This window comes from Peromyscus leucopus, chromosome 1 (genome assembly GCF_004664715.2).
Source record: "Peromyscus leucopus breed LL Stock chromosome 1, UCI_PerLeu_2.1, whole genome shotgun sequence".
In the NCBI taxonomy this organism is placed as follows: Eukaryota; Metazoa; Chordata; class Mammalia; order Rodentia; family Cricetidae; genus Peromyscus; species Peromyscus leucopus.
Window position 1 is genome coordinate 10,025,088 of NC_051063.1, and position 7,693 is coordinate 10,032,780.

Sequence of the window (7,693 nt, forward strand, 5' to 3'; positions counted from 1 at the left end):
ATACGATTCATATTCTTATTTGGCAAATGCACAGTTTAGCATTACCTCTCTGGTGGCCTTTATTAGAAAGGCAGTTTTAGAAGCTATTGTTATCCACTAAGGAGATGTTTTATCAGCTAGAGACCACTGTTTGCCTGAAAGGGCAACCTTAAATTTGGTGCAGCAAAAAAAAAAAAAAACAAAAAACAAAACAAAAAAAAAGGAAAAAAAAAGAAAAGACAAAAAAAAAAGAAAAAAGTAACATTTGATGGCCTACGGTGTAGAGGGAACCTCATCACAGGATCGCAAGTGTTAACAGTCCTAGGGAACCATGCTATTCTATTTAACAGAGCCGTAGTAGATGTAGTTGAGTCCACCTGATCTCAAGCTCAGAGCTGCAGAGCAAAGCAGAGAAAGGTCGCTGCCACATTGTCTTTGTGAATTGGGGATGGAACTTGCTATGCAGAATTGAAGTTTGTGGCTTCACTGCTCATCCTGGGGCGCATGACAGGATCCCTTCTTTTGAGAAAGGAAAACATTGATCACCCTAGCTGCAGTGATGCCTCGTCGCCTAATTGTATCCACACTAGTCAATGAAGCTAAAAACAATTTTTGTTGTTGTTTCTTGTTTGGGGTTTTATTGAAGGGGGTGAGGGGCGGGAAGGGTTTCTCAGTTGTACAAAAACAAAGTTTACTCCTGCTTTCTGTTCTGTTGTGATTGCAAGCGGCTAAAGCTATGCACCGACTCCTGTTGTTGATGCTCTAGATAACGAAGGCTGTGGTGAGTTTGATGGTGACTTGGGCATGTCTTATTCAGAAGCAAACACAGAACACAGAAACCTTTCCTCAGCATACCAAGGCAAGCAGCCATCTCATGAGTCACTCAGCACATCACAGTGTGCCGTTTACAGATGATGTCTCCCCTTTGTGTGTGATGCGGCAGCTCCCACCCACAGAGAATTCCTATTTGTAAATTGGAGGTTTATATTATGCCTTACAGAGCTTAATTAAGAAGTCTGTGCCTCATATCTGAAACAAAGGGAAAAAAACACGCCCGTGCAAAAGTCAGTAAGTCCCATAGACTGTTGGATTTTCTTACCATTTCCTTAGGAAGAGCTCTGTTGAATGTCCTGAGTAGCTGGGAAATTCTTCTTAGGAACTTGCATATGTTGTTTACTGGCAGGAGGCATCCACAGGCGATATTTAAAAACACCTGGAACGTGGGGGCTTGGGGGTTTTGTTTTTGTTTTGTTTAATTTAGATTACATTAGCAGGCCTAATAGTTTTAAAAGGTAATTCAGCCAAAGGGCAATTTACTTTTTGTACTTCAGACTTATATTGATTGTCAAGTTGTACGAATTGTAATTTAAACATTTATACTGCCACATGATTGTAAATTTTAGTTGTCTTAAGTGGGATTTGGTGAAAAGCTGTTTATGCTGGATTTGGGTCAAAATGACTTGATTATTTGCAAAAAAATAAAAATAATAACGGGAAGAAAGGGCTGCATAATAAGATACTGCAAGACTCAGATCTTGGTTGGAAATTCCTCAGATCCCTTCAGATGAACCCCGATGCCCCTTTGTTTTTAGTTTCTCAGAACGAATGAAGTGAAATATAGCAGAATGTTAACCCATATAAAAATAAAGTGTACCCAAATATTGTAATGTATATTGCTGCGCTTCTTAAAATTAAATAAGGGTTTCAAGCCACTCAAGTGGTAATTAACAGCATCTCAATTGATACAAATAAGGTGTGCTTGGGCGTACATTGATATTTTATTCCAAAGAGAAATCTTTGGTTAGAAACACAAAAATTGAAGCTAATAATGTGTGTTTATCTGTCTTTGCACACTTCCAGCATATGCAGCATTACTAGATGTCCTGGTACTTATATCTTTGGGATTCCATGTGGGTTCTAGACAATTAGGAGAAATAGATGGCTTGCTTGCGTGTGATGCGGCAGAGGTTTGGGAAGCCAGACGCCTACCATTCCACAGATAGTTTGCTGAACCTCTACACTCTGTCTCTCTTATAATAATGCTTTCTCCTGCTATCTCCCCGCCACCACCACCCTTCCATAGTGTTCTGCTTCTGGAATCATCTGTTCGGAGTATGCATACACACCTGATGCACAGTAGGTGCTCAGATATTATGTCCTTCCTCCCTTTAATATCTGCCGTGGAGCCTCCATCTCCATGAAATTTGAACCCAATGATTAATAACATTTACACATTACAAAGATAGCTCTTTTACAAAATTGGATCTTACTCAGTTAAAGGGATTCTGGCTTTCATAGAAGCTTTGATAGGAAGAAAATACAGGGAGGAAGATTATTCAGTGAGCTATTTCTAGGGTTAGAAAAGAAAGTGGAAAAACACTGTGTAAATTTGTCTGGGTCACTTTCATTGAAACACATTTCTGGCGGATTTCCTCAAAGGACTCTAATCGCAGCCTCTGGCTGGAATCTGCATCCACCCTCGTGTTGGAAGCCCTGACTAGATCTGTGTACTTAGGGAGTTTTGTCAAAAACATTTTTAACTTGCAGTATTTAAAAAAATCATATTTACTGTTCTTAAAATGTCATTCAAATGCATGTATTGTCTATTGTTTGGGGATGGGAACTAGTTTTGCAAAAAAAAAAACAAAAAAAAACCTAATGTTGTATAATAATGCCCCAATGATCCTACTGGTTAAAAATACAGTATTTTTGGCCATAATTTTGTACTACAGTATTCTTCATTCTGAGTTTTGCTTCCCCTGAAGTTGCCTAAGTCCCTCTGAGAATGCTGCTTATTATAAAGAGAATTGGAACACCTCTTCACTTCCCTAACAGACTTCATAGGTCGCATGTGTCTTTCCAAAGTAGGCAGATTTAATGGTTCCTAAAGCACACACATAACCTTGTCCCATTTGTATATAATCAGAAATGTCAGTCCCTAAAGGGCAAATATGTATTGGTAGAACTTACCAGATCTGCTCTTCAGAAGCTGGACCTTGGTTAATTGTGATCTGTTGTTTAAGAACCTGAGTATCTGTTCAGTGCAGGCTTCTGCAGAACGGCTTTGCCTCATCCTGTCGGGCAAGCAACCCTTCCCTTCCCCTGGACTGTTAGGCAGCATGGGATCAGCAACACAGAGTCCTGGCATAGGAGTTCTTATCTGATGCTGGCAGGGAGCAGGTATGGGAGAAGGACCTAGCACAGATATCCTGTGTGTCTGTGACATCAGTCACCACACACATCTAAGGCTTTGAGGTCTACTGAGAACTAGCTTTTCTTCCTCTGGGAAGTTTTTGAAGTGCGGGTGGTAATGGCAAGTGTCTTTCTAGAAAATAGCTGCTTAGGTGTGGACTGCGGAGCACAGTGGAAGCAAAACCCGCTCCTGCCATGACCATATCTCACTGAAGACCCAGGGCTCACTCAACTTTACCATACAAATTCTATGTTAAAGAGCACCTATAATGTGTGCAGTAGGTATGCTGTGCAACTTCTGGTGTTAAATTGTCCAGCTTCTCGCTTTTCTGCTTAAGTATGAGCCATCATCACCTTAGCAATCGGTTCACTTGTAGTGAAGGGTGAGTTTCAAGTTAATTTTAATTGTTGAAGAAAAGTGGTCTAGATATTTCAACCTTGTTTTCCTTCCATGTTGAGGAAACCACTACTCATTTCCACCATCTACCAACACCATGACACTAACTAGTTCTCTATACATTGGCATCCCTTTGTTTTGTTGTCATGGCTAATAAGGAAAAAAAAGCATTGGCTCCAACTACTAGAAAGAACTGAACACAGTCCATTTTAACAGACCCCTGCTCCCACGAGGTCCCTCAAAAACTAGGTCCTCATTATAAACTTCATCTTTTTTGTTTTGTTTTTGTTGTTTTTTGAGACAGGGTTTCTCTGTGTAGCTTTGTACCTTTCCTGGAACTCACTCTGTAGCCCAGGCTGGCCTTCAACTCAGAGATTCGCCTGCCTCTGCCTCCCGAGTGCTGGGATTAAAGGCATGTACCACCACCACCCAGCTAAACTGGGTCTTTAAAATCCATGTTGTCTAGGGAAAATTGAAAAGATGTTTTCTGTTCAGTTGTCATGCCTCACGACTATTAAAACTTGATCTGTGTTCATATCCTTTCTTCCTGTTTTCCTCAAGAATGCAGTTCAAAGGCCAGAGTATTTTTCTGCCTTGTAAACGTAAGGATTAAAAAACAGTCAAATCATCCTCTTTAACTGAGAAGGTAATTGCACTGAGCATGTTAACAGAAGTGAGTAGCCTGTTCTGCCCCTACTTTACTGTCCCCTGCAGTTCTGTAGGGGTTTTTGTAACTTTTGTGACTGCCTGTTTCCGATTAGCCCAAATCTGTGTATGGTAGATCTTTAAAGCATCTTCGGAAATGAAAGGACCTGGACAAGACTCATGGGCAAGTGAAACTTGGCAAATGCTTGCTATCTGCAAGTGGGGCCTCCACATTATGCTCTGTACCAGTGACCAGGAAGCTAGCACGTCTAATAAGATGCTGTCCACATGAGATCCAGTTAGGGGCACATCAGAGCTGCAGGCCCCTTGTCAGGGCTGGAGTATCAGTGGTTATTCTGGGACCAGAGCTACCCTAGCAATCGTGGCCTGCTTTCATTTTGTGAGTTGTAGGAGGCCCATTCCTGGGATAGTCTGCTAAACAGTTAACAGTGGAGCCAGGACTACTGAGTTGTGCTGATTTTCACTGTATAAATAGTCACACCCAATTTTACCTACCAGTGTGACAGAGACACTAACTGTTGGCTCTCTTGGGCTGCACCTGTGTGCCACTGTCAAGTCCTTTAGCCAAAGCTTTTTTGTACACCTGGAGAAGGCCAGGCTACCTGACTTCCTCTTTATCACTTCCTGTGTGAGGACACTAATTACCAACAAGCAAATAGGTGCTGTATTCAGGATGGGCAGCTGTGCTAGAAAGACAAAATATTTAGACTAAGGTATGGCAAGAATGGATAAGCAGGTGCTTGAGGCTGAGCAGGAAGAATGCAAAATTAGTTTGTGTGTATACATACCTAAGCAGATAAGTCATGGTCTATGAAACAAGGCCATAGAGTTGATGTTAGTTGGGGTAGGACATTAAACTCAAGTCTTTAAAAACATGATCTCTGTGAGAGTCAGTACATATGTAGACTCTAATCATGATTTGCTCATAACATGTGCACATGCATGTACAGAGGGAAATTTGCTTACACCTATGGTTATTAGAAGTATTTTCACTTAGAAATAAAGTCTGCATTTTGACATAATTGACACAGAAAAGAATGATAAAGATCTACTACTGATAACTTTAAAACCTTATCTTCCCAGTCTTCCCTGGTGCCACCTTTTCAAAACTGACCCCTAGTTTGGGAAAGAACATTTAAATTACAACAAACTTTAAAATAACTAACTTCTAAATTTTCTTAGTTTTGTTGCAGTGCTGGGGATTTAACTTGGGGCCTTTTTGTAGGTGGCCGTTCCTGTCCCACCAGCCGTTCCCAAATAAACACACAGAGTCTTAATATTACTTTTAAATGCTCAGCCAATAGCTCAGGCTTGTTACTACCTAACTCTTACATTAACCCATATTTCTTATCTATGCTTTGCCATGTGGTTCATGGCTTATTACTCATTTTCTACAGGTACTGCTTCCTCGGCGGCTGGCTGGTGTCTCCCAAATCTGCCCTTCTTCCTCCCAACATTCTGTCTATCTCAGGCTGTCTTACCCAATCTCTTCCTGCCCAGCTAATGGACAATCAGCTTTTTATTAACAATGAGAATAATACATATTTACAGTGTACAAAAGGATTATTTCACAGCATTTCCCCCTTTTTGTCTAAAAAGGAAAGGTTTTAACTTTAACAGTAAAATTACACACAACAAAAGAAGTTAAGTAAGAATTACAAATACAATATTCATTCCATTTGTATTTGACAAAATAGAGAAAATATTTTATCTATCTTGGTGAGTCTAAAATTTCACATCTAATTTACCTTTTATCATGACTAAGGAAAACTATAACTATCTAGTCTTCAGCTCCATCAAAGACCCCAGAAGGATGAAATGTTACCTAATGACAGGGACATCAGAATGCCTGGATAGTCACCCAAAGTTCCTGTGTAGCATTGGGGCATTCAACTGTACCTTTGCTAGACAGGTGCTCTAGCACTCAGCTACATCCCTAGCCCCACCAAAAAAAAAAAAAAAAAAAAAAAAAAAAAAAAAAAACAACTTGCTAAAAGGCAGTGAGTGGTACATAGGTGGGACTTCTATGACTGAGGGATGAGGAGATATAGATCCAACAGTGATGGGTTGGAAAGATTCTAGAGAAAAGGCAGAAGTTGGATACAGTCTGTGTTTGGAAAGGCCAGGCCTACAGGTATTGGGTACAAGCTCACAGTGCTATTCCCATTCCTAAGATAAAGCTGTAGATTGCTTACTTTCTACTAGAAATGGGGTTTCCAGAATAACAGCTGCATTCCTTACAAATGCTTATACAGAACAGGACAGCTACACAATTTGGGGGTTATTCCTCCCCACCCTTCCTGCCAAGATGGTTTTTATGTGTTACAGCTCTCTGGCTGTCTTGGAACTGGCTTTGTAGACCAGGCTGGCCTGTCTCTGCCTTCTGAGTGCTGGGATTAAAGGCATGCACTCCCCCCTGACACACACACTACCTGGCTATATTTTTGGGTTATTTTCACAACTGCTGAGGGAGCCTACTTTTCCATTATACAGAGGTACACACTGTAGGTTGTTGACAACAGTCTTTTCAGGATCTATCTACATTGTTCTAGCATTTTTTTTTTTTTTTTTTTTTTTTTTTTGGTTTTTCGAGACAGGGTTTCTCTGTGTAGCTTTGCGCCTTTCCTGGAGCTCACTTGGTAGCCCAGGCTGGCCTCGAACTCACAGCGATCCGCCTGGCTCTGCCTCCCGAGTGCTGGGATTAAAGGCGATCACAATCCAGAAACCAGAATTAGCCACGGCTATCAGGGTCAATCGAATGATGAACTGGTCACAGTGAAGGCTAAAAAATACTTGGCCTAAATGGGCTCCCAACTTTAGTGCAAGATTATGATCCAAGATTTAATGCTTGGGCTGCCAGTGTGAAATGAAGTGTCAAAATAAGGACTAATGTTCTGAGTCACAATAGCCACAGAGATAAGCATGTCTTCCTGTGAACATTTATGTACACATGCATGTTTGTGTCATGTTAAGATTAAAGGCCCAATGTCTGACTATAATAAGCATGAAAGACTGTCATCCTTGGACATTACTAACAGAGCATTTTCTAAAGGTAAGTTAGTTTTAATTGTTGAAGAAAAGTGATCAAGATATTTCAGCCTTGTTTTTCTTCCATGTCCACAGAACTGGTACTCCTTTCTGCCATCTGCCCATCCCAGACTACTCCTGAATGAGCTCCACACCTCTCTTGAACAACCCCCAGTGGTACCAAACAAGCTTCCTCCTGGGAGACACCACAGTACTTTCTTGTTCCTCTTGGGCAGAGGATGTTGCTGGCAGATAAAGGGAGGAGAAAAGGTGGGCTTTTATTTCCTGCCTGCCAATTCCCAAATAACCAACGTGGAGACTCAGTATTATTTATAAATGCTAGGCTGATACCTCAGGCTTGTTACTAGCTAAGTCATACATTTAAATTAACCCGTATTTCTTATCTATGCTCTGCCACATGGCTTGGTACCT